The sequence below is a fragment of the Moschus berezovskii genome, chromosome 2, assembly GCF_049115385.1.
Source record: "Moschus berezovskii isolate FMDL1 chromosome 2, NW_MosBer_1.0, whole genome shotgun sequence".
In the NCBI taxonomy this organism is placed as follows: Eukaryota; Metazoa; Chordata; class Mammalia; order Artiodactyla; family Moschidae; genus Moschus; species Moschus berezovskii.
Window position 1 is genome coordinate 62,831,112 of NC_142461.1, and position 7,666 is coordinate 62,838,777.

Consider the following 7,666-nt stretch of genomic DNA (forward strand, 5'->3'; position numbering starts at 1 on the left):
GTATCTGACTCCATTTATTTAGATATTTTTAATTTCTCTAAATAATACCTTGCAACTTGCTCATATATAGATTTTATACATCTTTGGTTAGATTTAGTCCTATAAGTGGGCGTTATTTGATGAAATTGTGAATGTAATTCTTTTTTTAAAAAAAATTTCCATCTCTGTTTATTGGTTATATAAAACGAATCAAAGAATTTGGAAAGCTTTTCAGTTCTATAGTGAATTTTGTCTTTTATTGCTTCTATTTCATTTAAGAATATAAAAAAAATTCAATGGTGAAATTATCTAGACTGAAAATTACGGATTAAATTTTTTAAAGATTTTAGACCTTTCAGATTTTCTATTTGTTCTTACTTTGTTTTTTATCATGATTTCAAAGAATTTGTCCATTTCAACTATGTTTTTAATCTATTCTCATTCAGTAATGTACTTTTAATATTAATTAATGTGCCGGATATTATAATTTGTGCCTTTTTAGCACTCTTCTTGAATAGTCTTTACCAGTTTTGTACAAATTGCATTAATCTTTTTGAGATACCATTGTCAGTTTCTGTGCATTCTCTCTATTGCATATTTGTTTCTTTTTAAAAATTAATTTCTTATCTTTAATACTATTTCCTTCTGCTTTCTTTGGTTTTAATCTTTTGTTATTTTAAAATATATATATACATATTTAGACCATAAATTCTCAAACTTTTAATTTATCTGTTGTTATTTATGGCTATAAATTTCTCTTTAAGCAGAACTGTTGCTTTATTCTATCAATTCAGTTCAGTCGCTCAGTCGTGTCCGACTCTTTGTGACCCCATGAACCACAGCACGTCAGGCCTTCCTGTCCATCACCAACTCCCGGAGTTCACTCAAACTCATGTCCATCGAGTCGGTGATGCCATCCAGCCATCTCATTCTCTGTCGTCCCCCGTCTCCTCCTACCCCCAATCCCTCCTAGCATCAGACCCTTTTCCAGTGAGTCAACTCGTCTCATGAGGTGGCCAAAGTATTGCAGTTTCAGCTTTAGCATCAGACCTTCCAATGAACACCCAGGATTGATCTCCTTTAGAATGGACTGGTTGGATCTCCTTGCAGTCCAAAGGACTCTCGGGAGTCTTCTCCAGCACCACAGTTCAAAAGCATCAATTCTTCAGTGCTCAGCTTTCTTCACAGTCCAACTCTCACATCCATACATGACCATGGGAAAAACCGTAGCCTTGACTAGATGGACCTTTGTTGGCAAAGTAATGTCTCTGCTTTTTAATATGCTATCTAGGCTGGTCATAACTTTCCTTCCAAGGAGGAAGCATCTTTTAATTTCCTGGCTGCAATCAGCATCTGCAGTGATTTTGGAGCCCCAAAAAATAAAGTCTGACACTGTTTTCACTGTTTCCCCATCTATTTCCCATGAAGTGATGGGACCAGATGCCATGATCTTTGTTTTCTGAATGTTGAGCTTTAAGCCAACTTTTTCACTCTCCTCTTTCACTTTCATTAAGAGGCCTTTGAGTTCCTCTTCACTTTCTGCCATAAGGGTGGTGTCATCTGCATATCTGAGGTTATTGATATTTCTCCCAGCCATTTTGATTCCAGCTTGTGCTTCTTCTATACATTTTATAAATCATTTTAATTTCCATTTGATTTCTTTTTTGAACCCATGACTTCTTTAAACGATTTTTTTTGGCTTAATTTGCATAACAGAATATTTTAAATTTTTCTTTTAGTTTCTGTTTTAGTTCTACTGTTGTCAGATTTGTTAAAATTGCTTTGTGATCCAACATGTCTTTAATTTTGAATAATGTTCACTGGACACATAAAGACAATGTATATTCCACAGTTGTTCAAACTGTCTATACATTCAAATTGTCTATTTTTTTCTATCATCTAATGAAAGGGTTTGTGTTCAAATGTTTTGCTATGATTTTAGATGTGTCCATTTCTCTTTTTACTTCTATTTCTGTTTTATATACTCTGAGATTTTGTTAATAAAGCACATTCAAATTTAGAACTTTTTGTGTATTCTGGTGAATATTTAAATACCCTTTTTAATCTGTGTGTGTGTGTTCAGTTGTTCAGTCATGTCCAGCTCTTTGCAACCCCATGGACTGTAGCCTGCCAGGCTTCTCTGTCCATGGAATTTTACAGGCAAGAAACTGCAGTGGGTTGCCATTTCCTTCTCCAGGGGATCTTCCCGACCCAGGGCTCAAAACTGTATCTTGTGTCCTGCATTGCAGGCAGATTCTTTACCACTGTGCCACCTGGGAAACCTTTAATTTCAAGTAATGCTTTGTTTCATAAAGTGTCTTTTTTCCTAACATTGATATAGTTATGTTTTCTTTTGATTAGTGTTTGCTGGATTTATCTCTTTTTTTTTTTTTCACATTCAACATTTTAATACCTGTACATTTAAGTTGGCTCTCTTCCTAGTAGAATACAGTAAAACTTTTAAAATTCACCCTAACAATCTGCATCTTTAAGCCAGATGAAGTTATAATTCCTCATAGAGAATATGTTTCAAACTCTGGGAGAATGTTAGTTAGGGAAAGACCTCTTTAATCCAATGAAGGATTGACATGATTCAGGATTAAAATTGTGGAAGTTGGTTTATTTTGTTGTTGTTGTTTTACTTTTACTCTTGGTTATATCTCTTCAGGGATACTGGCCTAAAAACTGGAGATTTTGCCTGAGCCTCTTCACTTTAGAAGGTCCTGAATTCCAGCTTTCAACTTCCCAGACCTATGATTTGCTGAAGTGAAGTGCAGTGTTAGTCACTCAGTCATGTCCAATTCTTTGCGACCTCATGGACTATAGCCCATCAGGCTCTTCTGTCCGTAGAACTCTCCAGGCAAGAATACTGGAATGGGTAGCCATTTCCTTCTCCAGGGAATCGTCCTGATTCAGGGATGGAACCTGATCTGAAGGATCTGCAAATATTGTTAATCTGTTAGCCTTTGATGGCTGTGTCATGGCATTCAAAATAAAGGGAAGAGTATGATCAAAATCAAAATGGCAATTAAAGCATAGAGTATCCTGCATGGCAGGAAAGCAAGGGGAGAAGCAGAAGATAAAGAAAGTTAGGCAGGTTGAGTTTCAAAGGGATTCCAACACCACAATTAGCAGTGGAGATTTTATATCACAGGATGAAAGCCAGGTCTGTTAGTGAAGTTAATCCTTCAGTCCCCTCTTTACAATTCTTCCAATGGACTGGCCCCTTACCAGTTGGGGCCAACTTCTCTTCTTCCTTAGAAGGACTTAGTTGGTTTGATATGGGGGAACATAGTACTTTCAGAGCAAGCTCCTTGAGGTTTTTTTCAAGAAGACCCAAATCTCCACATCAGAAGATATTTTTCAACATACAGTCCCATAGAGTTTATGACTGATACCCAAGGGGAAAGACAAAGACGAATCAGAACTTGCTTTTGAAAAACTGAGACGTGAAATTCATGAGCCCTTTCCTAATACCACATTTGCCTCTTACAGATTAGGTTTTCAAACACATCAATTTATAAAAGGCAATCATTATCAGTAACATTGAAGTGAAGGGAAGCTACACACCATGTTCTGAACAGCAGGATTTTTTTTATTCTTAACAACCTAATTATTTTTGCTTTCATTATTTCTCCAGGGTAAAAGATTGTCATTTTATCCTGCAGGCTTTTACAAGTTTTGTTTTTTTTATATTGATTGGATTAAAATCTCCAAAAACCATTTCAGCATACTGCCAATTCTTTTAATTTAGACAGCTATAAATTAATTTTAATTGTTTCTGAAAACATTCATTGAGTAAATTAGATATTTTAAAATTCTTCAAATACATATGTGAACTGAAAAGTTTCTTTCATTGACAATAAATTACTTTGTTTCTCACCAAATTACTTACATTCTTTCTACTCATACTTTGTTTAAAAGGGCTTTTAAAAGCGTTTTCCTGGTGATATAAAAGGAATTGGGTCTCAAAAGTGACAAGTTATCTTCCCTGAGACAAAGTTAGTAGAATTGTGTCCTTTGTGCTTGGTTCTATACCTTCTGGTAACAAGGATTCCAAAATTAGCAAAATTTCTCTACCACTAGATTTCTTCAAGATTAAGAAAAAGAGTTTTTAAAAATGATAATCAGTTCTATGCATGCCTTTTTTAAATGATACAGTCAGCAAATCATCTCAAAGAATGATTAATACAAGAGCTCTAAGAAGTGTGAAGCAAGCAGAGAGATGAGACAAAGGATGAGTCTATTGTGATAGAGATTTGATATAGACCTGGTCCAGATCAGAGAATCTGGATTACAGCAAATGTAATTAATCAAAGACATTCCAAGGAACAGGAGATAGAGCTCACTCCAATCGGTACAGTACAGTTAGATGTAAATTATATAGGCTTCTGTATTAGACATTATATGTTCTCTTACTTCTCATGTCTGCATGCTCAGTGACTTCTAAAAAACTAGCACTGAGTAGGATGCTCAATAAACATTTGAATAATTAATTTATGGGTCAATTAAAGGGATAAGTGGGAAGTCACATCATAGCAGGTTTTCTGTGTGCATGTGATGTTTTAATTTCATTTTTAATAGACTATACTCTATTTAAAATTATTACAAAATGATGGCTATATTTCCCTTTGCTGTTTAATATATCCCTAGATTTATTTATTCTATACATAGTAATGTGTATCACTTAATTCCATACCTCTGTCTAGCCCCTACCTCTCTCTTCTCCTCGATGGTAAACAGTAGTTTGCTGTCTATGTCTGTGAGTCTGTTTCTGTTTTATCCCATACATTCATTTTATCCTTTAGATTTCACATATAAGTGATAGCATAGAGTATTTATATTTCTCTGCCTGACTAATTTCACTCAGCATAATTCTCACTAGGTGCATCCATGTTGTTGCAAGTGGCAGAATTTCATTCTTTGCATGGCTTAGTAACATTACATTGTATATTTGTACCACATATTCTTTATCAGTTTCTCTGTTGATGGACACTTGGGTTGCTTCCATATTGGGGCTATTGTAAATAAAGCTGCTGCAAACATTGGAAAGCAGGCATTAGCATTTTCATTTTCTTTGAATATATAAGCAGTGGAATTGCTAGATAATAATAGTTCTGGGCTTCCCTGATGGCTCAGACAGTAAAGAATCTGCATGCAACCTGGAAGACCTGAGTTCAATCCCTGGGTTGGGAATATCCCCTGGAGGAGGGCATGACAACCCACTCCAGTATTCTTGCCTGGAAAATCCCCATGGACAGAGGAGCCTGGTGGGCTACAGTCCACGGAGTCACAAAGCAACCATGGACATGGACATGACTGAGTGACTAAGCACACACAAGGTAGTTCTATTTTCAGGTTTTTAAGGAACCTCCATAATTGTTTTCCAGAGTGGTTCCACCAAATTATAATCCCATCAACAGTGTACTAAGGTTCTTTTTTTTACATCCTCACCAACATTTTTATACAAATTATACTTTTTGACGATACCAATTCTGACAGGTATGAAGTGATATCTCATTGTGATTTTGATTTGCATTTCTGTAATTATTAGTAATGCTGAATATCTTTTCATGTGCCTGTTGGCCATCCACATATCTTCTTTGGAAAAATATGTAGTCTGCCCCCTTTTTTTTCTTTTGGCCGTGCTGGGTGTTTGTTGTGGCACACAGGCTAAACTGTGGTATGTGGGATCGTAGTTCCCCAACCAGGGATGGAACTCTGGCCTTCTGACTTGGGAGTGGAGTCTTATCCACTGGGCTACTAGGGAAGTCCCCTTCTGCCCTTTTATAAAAAAATTGTACTTTTTGCTGTTAAGTTGTATAAGCTATTTATATATTTTGGATATTACCTCCTTTTTGGTTATGTGTGGGGGGGGGCACACGTGTACACATGCTCAGTCGTGTTCAACTCATTGCAACCCCATGGACTGCAGCCCACCAGCCTCCTTTGTCCATGGAATTTTCATGGAGCAGTTTGCCATTTCCTGCTCCAAGGGATCTTCCCAACCCAGGGCTTGAACCAACAGCTCTGGTGTCTCCTGCACTGGCAAGGGTATTCTTTCCCACTGCACCAACTATTATTTACAAATGTTTTCTCCCATTCAGTTGGGGTCTTTTCATTTTGTCAATGGTTTTCTTTGCTTTGCAAAGCTTTTAAATTTAATTAGGTCCCATTTGTTGAGTTTTGCTTTTATTTCTTTTTGTCTTAGGAAATAGATCCCAATAACATTGTTATAATTTGTCAGAGTGTTCTACCTATATTCTCTGGTAGTAGTTTTATGGCTTCAGGTCTTACATTTAGATCTATAATCCATTTTGAGTTTATTTTTGCATATAGTACAAAATACTATATACGTTCTTTTACTTACAGCTTTCCAGTTTTCCCAGCACTAATTATTGAAGAGACTGTCTTTTCACGATGGTATGTTCTTGCCTCCTTTATGTAGATTAATTAACCATAAGTGTGTACTGGGTTTACTATTCTGTTCCATTGATTTATGTGTCTATTTTTATGCCAGTGTCATGCACTATAGATTACTGTGGCTTTTTAATATAGTCTGAAGTCAGGGAGTGTGATAACTGTAGCTTTGTTCTTTTTCCTCAAGATTGAATTGTCAACTCAAGGTATTTGTTTGGGTACATATAAATTCTAGTTCTGTGAAAAATGTCATGAACGTTGTGATAAGGATTTCATTAAATCTCTAGATTGTTTAGGGTAGGATGGACTTTTTAACATTAATCTATTCCATGAACATGAAATAATTTTCCACTTCCTTATATCATTTTCAAACTTCTTCATCAGTGTTTTATACTTTTCAGTGCATAGGTCTTTCACCTTTGTTAAGTTTAAGGTATTTGATTCCATTTTAATGTGATTGTAAATTGTATTTCTTCCTTAATTTTTCTTCCAATAGTTTACTATTAGTGCACAGAAAAACAAAAGATTTCTGTATATTAATCTTGCATCATACAACTTTGCTGATTCATTAGTTCTAATAATTTTTAAAGGAGACTTTAGAGTTTTCTATATAAAGTATCATGTCATCTACAAATGGTGAGAGTTTACTTCTTCAGTTCCAGTTTGAGTATCCTTTATTTATGTATTTATTTGTCTGATTGCTATGACTAGGAGTTGTAAAGTGGAAAGAGTGTCCATCTTTGATTTGTCCCTGATTTTAGAGGAAAACCTTTCAGTTTTTCATCCTTAAGCCAATTAGACTCAGTGGTGGCATGATACATTTTAAAATTTTAGTTTTCAGTTTTATACCATTCATCTTTTCACAAATTAAAAATATACAACTGATGCTTTTTCCAACTAAAATTAAAGTGTGTTCTAAAAATATCTATTCTGGAAATGAAAAGAAGGTAATTAGAAGATGAAAGAAGAGCAAGACAACATCTATTCCTCATAGTTTTACCTGATTTTCACTCAAGCCTAAAAATCTGCTTTACCATGTTACCATTTATTCTGGGTATGTCGTAAATGATCTTTATTTTGTTGAGATATGTTTTTTCCACACCAACTTTGATGAGAGTTATCATCATGAACGAATGTTGACTTTTGTCAAACGCTTTTTCTGCACATACTGAAATGGTTGTTATTTCTATCCTTTCTTTTGATAATGTGGTATGTCATATTGATTGACTTGCAAATATCAAATCATTCCTGCATCCCTGGAATAAAT